We start from the raw sequence: 14,358 nt of genomic DNA on the forward strand, positions 1-14,358 counted from the left end.
TTCTGTGGCCGAGTTAGGATAGGTGGCTATCCCAGGAACCTTTTGAAATCTTAGAAGGCTTTCTCGCACTCCGTTGTCCATTCAAACTTCTTTCCCTTCCTTAGAGTGGCGTAGAAGGGAAGAGATCTTATTGCCGATCTAGCTAGAAATCTGGACAAGGCTGCCAACCTCCCATTGAGTTGTTGTACCTCTTTGACACAAGTCAGACTCTTCATGTCGAGTATGGCCTGGCATTTTTCCGGGTTTGCCTCGATTCCTCTCTGTGGGAGCATAAAACCCAAGAATTTGCCAGCTTCTACTGCGAAGGTGCATTTTGTGGGATTGAGTCGCATGCCATGCCGTCCTATAGTGTCGAATACTTGGGTCAGGTTGGACAATATCATCTCTTCATTTTGCGTCTTTATCAGCATGTCATCCACATAGACTTCCATGATTTTTCCGATGTGATCCGAAAAGACCTTATTCATTAATCTTTGATAAGTAGCTCCCGCATTTTTAAGACCGAAAGGCATGACGATGTAGCAGTAGTTTGCTTTTGGGGTTAAGAAGGAAGTTTTTTGTTGGTCGGGTGGATGCATTGGGATTTGATTGTATCCCGAGTATGCGTCCATAAACAAGAGGTATTTATATCCGGAGAAGGCATCTACCAGAGCGTCGATAGTTGGGAGTGGATAAGAATCTTTTGGGCAGGCTTTGTTGAGATCAGTGTAGTCGATGCACATTTGCCACTTCCCATTTGATTTTTTTCACCAAGACGACGTTAGCCAGCCATAGTGGGTATTTGTCTTCTCTTATGAACCCTGCCTCCAATAGAGCTTGTACCTGCTCTTCCACAGCTTGGGAGTGTTTTAGTCCGAGCTTTCTACGCCTCTGTTGTACTGGTCGAGATCCTGGGTAAACTGATAACTTGTGGCACATTAACTTGGGGTCTATGCCTGGCATGTCTGCGGCCTTCCATGCAAAGAGGTCGACGTTGTCTCGCAAGAACTGTATGAGTGATTCTTTTATGTCTCCTTTTAGGATTGTACCGATATTGGTTGTTTGGTCCGGGGTGTCCCCCATCTAGACTTTTTCTATTTCACCTTTGGGTTGTGGGTGGAGTTCTTCCCGCCTTTGCACTCCACTGAGTTCGATTGTGTGGAATTCTTCTCCTTTGCATCTGAGGTTTAGGTTTTCATGATAACAGCGGCATGCCGTCTTCTGGTCTGCTTTTATTGTAGCTATCCCTTCTGCAGTTGGGAATTTCATGCATAGATGTGGAGTCGAGATTATTGTGCCGAGTTGATTCAATGTTGTCTGGCCTATTAAGGCATAGTAGGCTGAACTTACGTCGACCACGATGTAATCTATCTTGAGTGTTCTTGACTGGTTTCCTTTTCTGAAGGTCGTGTGTAGCGAGATGTATCCAAGTGGTTGAACCGCGGTGTTTCCTAGTCTGAACAGGCTGTTCAGATATGCTCTGAGTTCTTTTTCTTCTAAGCCGAGCTTGTCAAAGGCAGTTTTGAACAAGATGTCGGTGGAGCTCCCTTGGTCTATCAGTGTACGGTGGAGATTTGTGTTTGCCAGTATAACAGTGATGACCATGGGATCGTCGTTTCCTGAGATGATACCGGATGCGTCTTCTTTGGTGAAAGTAATCACGGGGATGTCGAGTGCTTCCTCCTTCCCGTCAACATGATATACTTCTTTAAGATGTCTTTTGCGAGATGATTTGGAGATTCCTCTCCCCGCAAATCCGCCGTGTATCATGTGGACGTGTCTTTCTGGTGTACGAGGTGATCGCTCAGTTCGTCCGACAGCTTCTTCTCTTCTTCTTTTTCTTTGTCATCGTCTCGGGTGGCCAGATACCGATCTAGCTTCCTCTCTCTTACTAGCTTTTCTATGACATTTTTTAAATCAAAACATTCATTGGTGGAATGCCCGCGGATTCGATGATATTTATATTATTCGGTCCGATTTCCTCCTCCTTTTTTGCCTTTGAGTGGTCGAGCTGGAGGTATTTTTTTAATGTGGCAAACCTCTCTGTAGACATCCACAAGGGACACCCGAAGAGGGGTGTAATTGTGGTATTTTTTTATTTTTTCTCCATGTCGATCTTCCTTCTTTTTGGACTCTTTGTCCTTATCCCGGGAGGTGAATCCGAATTTTAAGGTCTCTCCTAGTCAAGAGTTTTCCTCCATCTTGATGTACTTCTCTGCTCGTTCTTGCACTTTGTTTAGAGATGTGTGGTGTTTTTTCGATATAGATTGGCTAAAAGGTCCCTCCCGCAAGCCATTGATGAGGCCCATCATGGCAGCCTCTGTTGGTAGGCTCTGTATGTCCTGGCATGTTTTGTTGAATCGTTCCATGTAGTTGCAAAGACTTTCCCCTTCTCCTTGCTTGATTCCTAGTAGACTTGGGGCGTGCTTAGCCTTGTCTTTTTGGATGGAGAATCTGGCCAAAAACTTCTTGGCCAAGTCATCGAAACTCGAGATGGACCTAGGAGGTAGATTATCGAACCATCTAATTGCCGTCTTTGTTAAAGTAGTCAGAAAGGCTTTGTAACGGACTGCATCTGAGGCGTCGGTGAGGTACATTTTTCTTCTGAATTTGCTGAGATGATGGCCAGGATCTGTAATGCCGTCGTACAAAATCATATTCGGGAGTTTAAAGTCTTTTGGGATTTTGGTCTTCATGATCTCCTTGGTAAATGGATCTTGTTCCTTGTGGGAGCTATCCTCATGAGGGGATCGGTTGGCTTTGGTCTTGAGATCGGCTTTGAGTTTTAGGAGTTTGTCCTCCAATTTCCGGCGTCGCCTTATTTCCTTTTGTAGGTCTTTCTCAGCCTCTCGTTGACATAGGACTTCTTCTTCAAGTTGTTTTAAACGGTCTTGAAGCACCTCTATGGCTCCCGCATTTGGAGAATTCATTTTGTTAAGTTGAGGAGTATCCTTTGGTGTAATGTCCGCATTTTTGTGCGGCGTTCTATCCTCTAGATCTGAATTGTGATCGTTGTCATGGTCGTCTGCCATGATGATAAGATGATTTCCAGGTTCCCCGGCAATGGCACCAATGTTCCGAGGGTTACCTGAAACTGTAGGTCGATCTCGGTCGAGATCTTCTGTGCTGGTTGGAGATGACGTGTCCGGCGTGTAGGTGGTGACTAGAGCTGCCGCGTCCGATTTGTGGGACTGTCAATACTACTGATTATTTGTCACCGGAGGGTCGTGGTACCTACAAGGGACTCCGATGCTTAACTTAGCAAATGGTATTAAACAGGTTTTTAGTAGAATCAGAGTATGAGTTATACCTGGGTGCTCTAGTGTATTTATAATAGTGTGGGCTGACCTTCTTAGTTACGATAAGTTGGTTATTTTATCTTATCTTATCTTATCTTTGGGTGAGGTCAGCTTATCTTTAAGGGAACCGCCCTTATCTCTATAGGCTTAGGCTACCTTTGAATTTGGGTCATGTTCCTCTATTTGGGCCCTTTACTGGGCTTTTCTTGGAAATTTGGCCGAGCTCTTTGAAAAGAGGTTAGATAGTCTGACCTGAAGAGGTCGGTCGCTTTGTCGACAAACATCCCGGGTCGGACAGCTTGACCCAGGGTATGAACAATTTTGAAAAAGATATGATTTGAAAAACATATGTTTGAAAAGATATGATTGAAAAGATATTATTGAAATTTATTTTGAAAAAGATTTAATTTTTAAAATCATAATTAATGACTTGATTCACAAGAAATTAAAAGATATGATCCTAAAATTTAAAGTTTGAATCTTTCTTAACAAGAAAGTAACAAACTTGAAATTTTTGAATCAAAACATTAATTGTTAGTATTAATTTCGAAAAATATGAGGTAAAAATAGGAAAAAGATTTTGAAAAGTTTTGAAAAAGATTTTTGAAAATTTTCGAAAAACAAAGGAAAAAATGAAAAAGATTTAATTTTGAAAAATATTTTGAAAAGATAAATTTTTGAAATTGAAATCTTGACTTGACTAACAAGAAACAACTTATTTTAAAAAAATTTGACTAAGTCAACCCAAAGATTTCAAAATTTATGAGTGAAATAAGGAAAAGATATTTTTTATTTTTTGAATTTAACGAGGAAAGAGAAAAACCACAAAATGACTCAACACATAAAAATTTTGGATTAAAACAAATGATGCATGCAAGAACACTATGAATGTCAAGATGAACACCAAGAACACTTTGAAGATCATGATGAACATAAAAAACTTATTTTTGAAAAATTTTCAAGAAAGGAAAAACATACAAGACACCAAACTTAGAGATTTTCAATGTTTAAACTCTAAGGATTCAAGAATGGATATGAAAAACAAGAAAAGACACAAAATAATAAAATGTAAAGATCAAACAAGAAGACTTGCCAAGAACAACTTGAAGATCATGAAGAACACATGCATGAATTTTTTTGAAAATTTTTTGAAAATTAAAAAGATGCAATTAACACCAAACTTAAAACTTGACTCTAGACTCAAACAAGAAACACAAAATTTTTTTTGGTTTTTATGATTTTATAATTTTTTTGTATTTTTTTCCGAATATTATTTTGAAAAAGAAAATAAGAAACTCAATTTTTAATGAGAATTACAGGAATCATGCAATGTTAGTCTAAAGCTTCAGTCTAAAAAGATTAGACATGGTCAGCCAAGCTTCAGCAGACATTACATACAACAGCTAAATTGATGGGAATCAACTGGCTCCTGTGATGACAAAAGCATCATCTAAAACTCTAGAATTCATTTTTAAAATTCTGAAAAACAAAATAAAAAGAAAAATACCTAATCTGGGAAACAAGATGAACCGTCAGTTGTCCAAACTCGAACAATCCCCGGCAACGGTGCCAAAAACTTGGTGCACGAAATTGTTATCACTAGGCATGGCTCCAAAAACTTGGTGCACAATACCATGATTCACACGTCTCTTCACAACTTCGCACAGCTGACCAGCAAGTGCACTGGGTCGTCCAAGAAATACCTTACGTGAGTAAGGGTCGATCCCACGGAGATTGTCGGCTTGAAGCAAGCTATGGTCATCTTGTAAATCTCAGTCAGGTGGATTCAGATGGTTATAGAGTTTTGATATTTAAAAGATAAATAAACACAGAATAAAGATAGAGATACTTATGTAATTCATTGGTGGGAATTTCAGATAAGCGTATGGAGATGTGTTATTCCTTCTGAATCTCTGCTTTCCAACTGTCTTCATTCAATCATTCATACTCCTTTCCATGGCAAGCTGTATGTTGGGGATCACCATTGTCAATGGCTACCTCCCGTCCTCTCAGTGAAAATAGTCCTCTATGGTTTCTGCACAGCTACCGCATGGATAATCAGCTGTTGGTTCTCGATCGTGTCAGAATAAGATCCAACGATCCTTTTGCGTCTGTCACTACATCCCACAGTTGCGAGTATGAAGCTCGTCACAGTCATCCCTTTCCATATCCTACTCGGAATACCACAGACAAGGTTTAGACTTTCCGGATCTCAAGAATGCTGCCAATTGATTCTACCCTATACCATGAAGGTTCTAATCTCAGATTCAAATGCCCCATTGTCAGAGGGGAGTCAATGTGAATCATTGATTAGATACCCAAAAGATACACACTCTAGCTTTCGCAGGTAGAACGGAAGTGGTTGTTAGGTACGCGTTCATAAATTGAGAATGGTGATGAGTGTCACGGATCATCACATTCATCATGTTGAAGTGTGAGTGAACATCTTAGAATAAGAATAAGCTTGAATTGAATAGAAGAACAATAGTACTTTGGATTAATACTCGAGGAACAGCAGAGCTCCACACCTTAATCTATGGTGTGCAGAAACTCCACCGTTGAAAATACATAAATGATGAAGGTCTAGGCATGGCCGAATGGCCAGCCTCCAAGTCTAAGGAAAAATGTTCCCAAGAGAGATCTCCCTCCTAGTACAATAGTAAAAAGTACTATTTATACTAAACTAGTTACTAGAGTTACAGAAATAAGTAAATGATGCAGAAATCCACTTTCGGTCCCACTTAGTGTGTGCTTGGGCTGAGCATTGAAGCTTTCATATGTAGAGACTTTTCTTGGAGTTAAATGCCAGTTTTTATGCCAGTTTGGGCGTTTAACTGCAGCTTCTATCCTGTTTCTGGCGTTTAACGCCAGAATAGAGCAGGAAGTTAGCGTTTGAACGCCAATTTGCGTCATCAAAACTCGAGAAAAGTATGAACTATTATATATTGTTGGAAAGCCCATTATGTCTACTTTCCAAATCAATTGAGATTGCGCCATTTGGGTTTCTATAGCTCCAAAAAATCCATTTTGAGTGCAGGGAGGTGAAAATCCAACAGCATCAGTAGTCCTTTTTCAGCCTCTGAATCAGATTTTTTGCTCAGGTCCCTCAATTTCAGCCAGAAAATATCTAAAATCATAGAAAAGCACACAAACTCATAGTAAAGTCCAGAAATGTGAATTTTGCTTAAAAACTAATAAAAATATACTAAAAAGTAGCTAGATCCTACTAAAAACTTTCTAAAAATAATGCCAAAAAGTGTATAAATTATCCGCTCATCAGCTGGCTCTCTAGTTTGCTCTATCCTCCTCTTGGTGATGGGCTTGTCCTCCTCAATAGGAATGTCTCCTTCTATGACAATTCCAGCTGAATTGCATAGGTGACAGATAAGGTGGGGGAAGGCCAACCTCGCTAAGGGGGAAGGCTTTTCAGCTTTCCTATACAACTCTTGAGGTATTACCTCATGTACCTCCACCTCACTTCCAATCATGACGCAATGAATAATAATTGCTCTGGGTAACTTCTGACCGATTGCTAGTAGGGATGATAGAGCGTTGGATAAATTCCAACCATCCTCTAGCTACGAGTTTGAGGTCAAGCCTTCTTAGTTGGATAGGCTTGCCTTGAGTATCCCTCTTCCACTAAGCTCGTTCCACACAAATGTCTGAAAAAACTTGGTCCAGCCTCTAGTCAAAATTGACTCTCCTAGTGTAAGGATGTGGATCTCCTTGCATCATTGGCAAATGTAGTGCCAACCTTACACTCTTCGGGCTGAAATCCAAGAGACGCCCTCAGACCATGGTATGCCAATTTTCGGGACTTGGGTTCACGATTGTATCATGATTTTTCATGACCCATGTATTGGTATAGAACTCTTGTACCATAAAGATCCCAACTTCTGGGATAGGATTGGTTAGGACTTCCTAACCTCTCCTTCAGATTTCTCTTCTAATCTTCGGGTACTCCAAAATCACCATCTTCTTTGCCACTACTTCATAGAAGTGGTCTTGATGAGTTTTGGTGATGAATTTCTCCATCTCTCAAGATTCAGAAGTAGAAGCAACCGCTTTCCCTTTTCTCTTTCTAGAGGATTCTCTGACTTTGGTGCCATAAGTAGGAATGGAAAGCAAAAAGTAAGGCTTTTTCAACACCAAACTTAAAAGCTTTATTCGTCCTCGAGCAAAATATGAAGAAAAAAGTAGAAAAAGAGAATAGAGGAGATGGAGGGAGAGAGGAGAATTTGGTCAAGAGGGGCTTTAGTGTATGAATGGAGTGTGTATGAAGGGTAGGAAGAAGGGGTATTTATAGGAGTAGGAAAGGTTGGGTTCGAATGAACGGGTGGGAATTGGGTGAGAAATTTTGAATTTGAAGTGGGTGGGGGTTGGTGGGAGTTATGATGGTTTTGGGTCGAGGTGGCAAAGTGGGCCAGCCCGCCCCAACCCGTCCCGCCAACTAAAATGGTTTCATAATGCTAGCCCGTCCCACTTTATGGTGGATTGGCGGATCGGCGGGTTAGACCGCTTGACTCTTTTTTTTTTTGAAAAATAAAATTCATTAAAATTAACCAAAAAATAATAATTAAAAAATAAAATACAAAAAACAAATAGTCAAATTATAATATAATTTTTTATTATTTTTTTAAAATTTTAACTTCAATAAAATTGTTTAAAATAATATTTGTCAATAGAATCATCTTTATTTTAAAAAATAAGTCACATAATTTGAGCATATATACGAAATTATAAAATAAAATAAATAAAGTTAATAACTAAAAGAAGAATGAAAACAAAAAATGAAAAATAAAGTGTTAAAAAATTCTATAATTATTAATTTCATAATAGTAATCACACTTTTATTTAATAAAAAAAAGAAAAATAAAATCTTCGGCCCGGCGAACCGGCCCGCCCCGCCCCGCTAAAACCCGCCAATTTGGTGGTGCGGGTTTTGGCAGATTTTTTAAATTTGGCAGGCTCCAAATCCAACGCCAGCAATGTGCCTCTAATTGGGCGTTGCACGCCCATTAGGATGCTCCTTCCTGGCGTTCAACGCCAGGTCTCTGCCTCCTGGCTGGCGTTCAACACCAACTTCATGCTCATTGGCTAGCGTTCAACGTCAGCAGTGCTACTCCTTATGGGCGTTGAACGCCCACTCTGGCCTCCCTGAATGGCGTTCAACACCAGAAAAGGACCTACTCCAGGGTGTTCTATTTCCGGCTCTAACTGTTTTTGTTTTTGTTCTAAATACTGCACATGATCACAAACTTAAAGAAAACATGAGAATTAAACTGATATAACTTAAATAAACTTAACGAAAAAAAAAACAGAAATAACTTTTAATTTTGGTTGGGTTGCCTCCCAACAAACGCTTCTTTAACGTCACTAGCTTGACGGTTAGTTCCTTACGGAGATGGATAGGGGCTCAGAACTTCACCCCTTATAGTGAACTGCTTGCCTATGATCTCATAGATGAACTCTACATGCTCTAGAGACAAGATCTTGTTCACAGTGTGTGGAATGAGTAGGTTATCAGTGAAGACCACTCTCATGCCAGGAGAGAGGCCTTCAGTGGGGATTTTCTTATCCTTCCAGCCTTGGGACACTTTCTTATTGCCATTCCACTCAGAGCTTGATGATGGTTGCCCCACATCAAACTTAGAGTTAGTGTCTGGGGGCTTTGTATAGCTTTGTACTGAGAGAGAGGGTTGGAACACTAGGTGTTGCACAACTGTTTCTCTTGTGTCAGAGGGAGAGTTAGAGCTAGACATCTTGAACAAGATGTGGTCCTTCTATAACTGTAGAATTAGCTCTCCCTTTGCTATATCAATGATGGCATTGGCAGTGGCTAGGAAGGGTCTTCTAAGGATGATGGATTCATCATTTTCCTCCCCAGTATCCAAGATTATGAAATCTGCAGGGATGTAAAGGTTCTTGACCTTTACTAAGACATCTTCTACACGATCATAAGCCTTTTTCATTGACCTGTCTGCCATCTCTAGTGTGATTCTTACAGCTTGTACCTCAAAGATTTCCAATTTCTCAATTACAGAGAGTGGCATAAGGTTTATGCTTGACCCTAGGTCACATAGAGCCTTATCAAAGGTAATGGTGCCTATGGTGCAGGGAATCAGGAAGTTTTTGGGATTCGGCAACTTCTGAGGTAGTTTCTGTTGAACCAAGGCATTGAGTTCCTTGGTGAGCACTGGAGGTTCTTCCTCTAATGGCTTTGTGCCAAACAACTTGGCATTCAGCTTCATCAGAATTCCTAGGTATCGAGCAACTTACTCTTCCTTAGTTTTCTCTTCCTCATCAGAAGATGAGTACTCTTCAGATTCTATGATTTTTAACCAAGCATTCAAGGGAACTTCAATGGGCTCCTCATGAACCTTGGGTTCTATCAGTTCTTCAATAGGGAAGTTCTCAGTGGGCTTAGGGTTACCAACTATCCTATTGTGGCATTCAATGCCAGGACTTGGGTTTCTTTGGGCGTTGAATGCCCAGCTTGAATACCTTCACTAGCGTTCAACACAAGCTTTTTGCTGTCTTGGTGATGATTGGATTTTTGATGGTTTAGAATTTCACTAATGAAGTCTCGTTGTAAAGTATAGTTTCTAAACCAAACAATAATCCTTTCATACAAAAAGTTGTTTGTCACTAGTACAAACCCCTAAAATTTATAAACCAGAGTATTGAACCTCGGGTCGTTCTCCCTAGGAATTACAATAAAGTGTCTTGTGATTGGTTATGAGTTATTTTGGGGTTTTTGAGATTTTAGACAAGAAATATAAATGGCAAAGGAAATAAACTAACAACTAACAAAGCTCTTGGCAAGATATGAGTACTAGAAGTCCTATCCTAGTTATCCTCCTCAATTGTGATAACAAATTGTCCATTACTCCCACTTAGTTAACCTCTAACCATGGAGGAAAGTCAAGTGGATGAATCAATTTGATTCTTCAAGTCCTAATCAACTCATAAAGGAAAGACTAGCTTTAGAGGTATTCAAATCAATTAGCAACTTCTAATTATCAATCAACAAAGGAATTAGATAACTCAAGAGTCACTAATTACTCTACCTAGGCCAAGAGGAACAAAACCTATACTAAAATCGAACCAAACATTTCATCAAACACTTGGAAGGTACAAAAGAAAAGCAAATGAAATTGACAACAAGAATAGAATCTAACAACAATTATTGCAAGGAATTAACAACAACAATCAAAAGAAGCACAATTATTATGAATTACCTTGAATAGAATGGAAAGAAGAGAGAAAGAACAAGAGTAGATCTACAACAAAGTATAAGAATGACATAAAGAAAATTACAACAAAAGAATAGAAGAATGATGAATGTAACAACAAGGAATAGAGAAGATAGAAGTAGAAGAAGATGAATTAAAATCTAGATCTAAGAACTAAACCTAATCCTAACCCTAATTCTAGAGAGAAGAGAGAGCTTCTCTCTCTAGAAACTAACTATAACTACTTCTAATGAGTGTGTATGAACTAAAGTGAGATAATCTCCCTTTGCTCTTCAATCCTTGGCTTTAAATAGCAGTTTAGGCGCCAAAGTTGGTTGGGATTGGGCCCTACAACCCTTGAGAGTTTGTTGGTCACATTTTCATTAAAAAATCATAAGCCAGCACCGACGCGTATGCGCACAGCACGCGTACGCGTCCATGGGGTGATTCGCAAGGTGCGCACGCGCGTCCATGGGCGAGTTCAACTTCTTTGCCTTTTCATTATTTCTCCACTTTGCATGATTTTCTCTTCACTCCTTTGATCCATTTCTAGCCTTTTCAATATGAAATCACTAAAAAACACATCAAGGCATCTAGTGGAATCAAAGGTGAATCAAAATCATCAAGTTAAAGGCCTAAAAAGCATGTTTTCACATCTAAGCACAAATAAGGAGACAATCACAAAACCATGCTATTTCATTGAATAAATGTGGGTAAAAGGTGATAAAATCTCTTAAAATCAATACAAGATAAACTGTCAAAACGGGGTTTATCACTTGGGCGTTGAACACCCAGTAAGGACCTTCTTACTGGCGTTCAACGCCGGTAACGGTGGCTTTTTGGGCGTTGAATGCCCAGTAAGGACCTCCTTACTAGCATTCAATGCCAATGATGGTTGCTTATTGGGCGTTGAACGCCAGTAATAGTGGCTTTTTGGGCGTTGAATGCCCAGTAAGGTCTTCCTCACTAGCATTCAACACCAGATTGCCCCTTTCAGGTTCGGCTTCAGCTTCTACAGTGATGGCCTTGTACTCTTCTCTTGGGTTTACTTCAGTGTTACTGGCAAGAGTGTTAGGGGTCGTGTCAAGGATTCTCTTGCTCAGCTGACCAACTTGTACCTCCAGATTTCTGATGGAGGATCTAGTTTCTGTTATAAAACTGTGAGTGGTATTAGAGAGTTCAGAGACTATGGTTGCTAAGTCAGAAAGGCTCTGCTTAGAAGTCTCAATCTGCTGCTGAGAAGATGGGAATGGTGGTCTGTTGTTGAACCTATTCTAGGTTCTTCCTCCTTGATTATTGTTGAAGCCTTGCTGAGGCTTGTGTTGTTCCTTCCAAAAAAGGTTAGGATGATTTCTCCATGAGGAGTTGTAGGTGTTTCCATAGGGTTCTGATAAACCATTATTTTATGATTTATATTGTGTTTAATTTAGTGGTTTTATCAAGTCTTCACCCACTTATTCATATAATTTGCATGTATTTACAATTCCTTCCTAAAATTGTTCTACGATTGAAAACTTTCTTCCTAAAGATCTTTTAATTGTATATTTTTATTCCTCTTTATACCATTCGATGCCGTGATTTGTGTGTTAAGTGTTTCAGGCTTTATAGGGCAGGAATGGCTTAGAGAATGGAGAGGAATCTTGCAAAAATGGAAGGAACACAAGAAATTGAGAAGATGACTAGCGAGAAGTGACGTGGGCGTATGGCTCAAGCGACCGCGCGAAATGGAGGAAATCGCAGTGGTGCGCTTGCGTGCCTGATGCGAACGCGTGGATTGGAAGCTGCACGAGTGACGCGAAAGCGTGGACGACGCGCACGTGTGGCACGGAAAAACGCTGAATGACGCGCATGCATGGACGACGCGTACGCGTGACGTGCACAATCTACAGAATTTACAGAAATACTGGCATGGATTCTGGGTTGCGTTTTAACCCAGTTTTCAGCCCAGAAACACAGATTAAAGCCAGGGAACATGCAGAGACAAAAGAGAACATTCATTCGGCATAATTCTTAGTTTTTAGATATGATTTCACTCCCCCTCTAGGTTTTCTCTCTACACGTTCATAGTTCTTAGGATTTGTTTTTTATTGCTTTTTGGATTGGGATATTGAGAAGAGTTATTACCTCCGTAAGACTTCATCACTCTAGTTTGTTCTCTTTACTTTTTTGCTTACTCTTTCATATCCTTAATTTGTTCAGAGTTACAATTAGATTATTTTTAGAATTTATTAATACAAGAACCATTTTTATTTTTAATTGATCTTTTTTATTATTGTCTATCATGTCTTTCTTTATTCCTTATTCTTATTTTGTGAAATTTACATTCATGATGAGCGAGTAGTTCTCTAACTTGATTGGGAGTTGATTGAAAGGAGAACCTTGAGTTAGAATGCTCAAGAGTAAAATTGTAATTGGGTTTATTTTTGGATGGCTCTCTAGTCACTGACGCTAATCCTTCCTAAGGGAGAGGATTAGAACTTGTGAATAGAAGTAGACTTCCAACTTACTTGACTTTCCTTTACCTAGTAAAGGATAACTAAGTAGAGCAACCTTCAATTATCAATTGATCTTGGGAAAACACCAACAAGGATAGAACTTCTGATTAATCTACTCCCGGTCAAGATTTTTATTTAAATTACATCAATTCTCTAATTTAATTTCTTGTTTATCAAACTCAAAACCATTTTGGAAAACCTCTGATTAATAAGACAGCACATCCTCCTACAACTCGTTGGGAGACGACTTGGGATTCATACTCCCAGTATTTTAATTCTAATTTTGTGACAACCCTTCCAAATTGATAAGCGGATTTTTATTGGTTAAGAACTATACTTGCAACGTATCTCTCATATTAATTTCTTAATCTGCCAATTTCTGCCACGTCAGGTTCTCCCATGTAATTCACCTCTTCCATCATGGTTTGATTTGGATCATAGGCATCTCCATCATAGGAGGTGTCATGAGTGCTGCTAGTTGCAGCTTGCACTCCAATCAAGTGCTGAGAGATCATATTGATCTATTGGGTCAATATCTTATTCTAAGCCAATATGGCATTCAGAGTGTCAACTTCCAAAACTCCTTTCTTTTGAGCTACCCCATTGTTCACAGTGTTTCTCTTAGAAGTATACATGAATTTGTTGTTTGCAACCATTTCAATGAGTTCCTGTTTCTCTTCAGGCATTTTCTTCAAGTGGAGTGATCCACCAGCAGAATGATCCAAGGACATCTTGGACATCTCAGATAGACCATCATGGAAAATACCTAGGATAGACCATTCTGAGAGCATGTTAGGAGGACATCTCTTGATCAGTTACTTGTATCTTTCCCATGCTTCATAAAGGGATTCACCCTCTTTTTGTCTGAAGGTTTGAACTTCCTCCCTGAGCTTGCTCATCTTTTGAGGTGGAAAGAACGTGACCAAGAAAGCATTGACCAAATTTTTCCAAGAGTCTAGGCTTTCTTTGGGTTGAGAATTTAACCACATCCTAGCTCTGTCTCTAATAGCAAATGGGAAAAGTATAAGTCTGTAGACCTCAAGATCAACTCCATTAGTCTTAACAGTATCATAGATTTGCAAGAATTTAGATAAGAACTGATGTGGATCTTCTAGTGAAAATCCATGGAATTTGCAATTCTATTGTATTAGAGAGACTAACTGAGGCTTAAGCTTAAAGTTATTAACCTTAATGGTGGGTATAGAGATACTTCTGCCATAGAGGTCAAAAGTTGGTGTAATGAAGCCACCAAGAACCTTCCTTGCATCTTCTCCATTGTTCTGTTCAGCTAACATGTTTGTATTTTTAATTTCTTGTTTGAAAAGTTCTGTGAGGTCTCTTCCGGAGTGT

General features: G+C 39.5%; 1 non-coding gene across 1 annotated transcript; it reads left to right on the plus strand.

The window, feature by feature from the left end:
- Positions 1-13,792: 13,792 nt before the first annotated feature.
- On the plus strand, positions 13,793-13,901 carry LOC112765724 (small nucleolar RNA R71). Its single transcript, XR_003183888.1, has one exon. It is a non-coding gene; the product is annotated as a small nucleolar RNA R71 (small nucleolar RNA).
- The last annotated feature ends 457 nt before the right edge of the window (positions 13,902-14,358 follow it).

Source organism: Arachis hypogaea, chromosome 2, assembly GCF_003086295.3.
Source record: "Arachis hypogaea cultivar Tifrunner chromosome 2, arahy.Tifrunner.gnm2.J5K5, whole genome shotgun sequence".
NCBI lineage: Eukaryota > Viridiplantae > Streptophyta > Magnoliopsida > Fabales > Fabaceae > Arachis > Arachis hypogaea.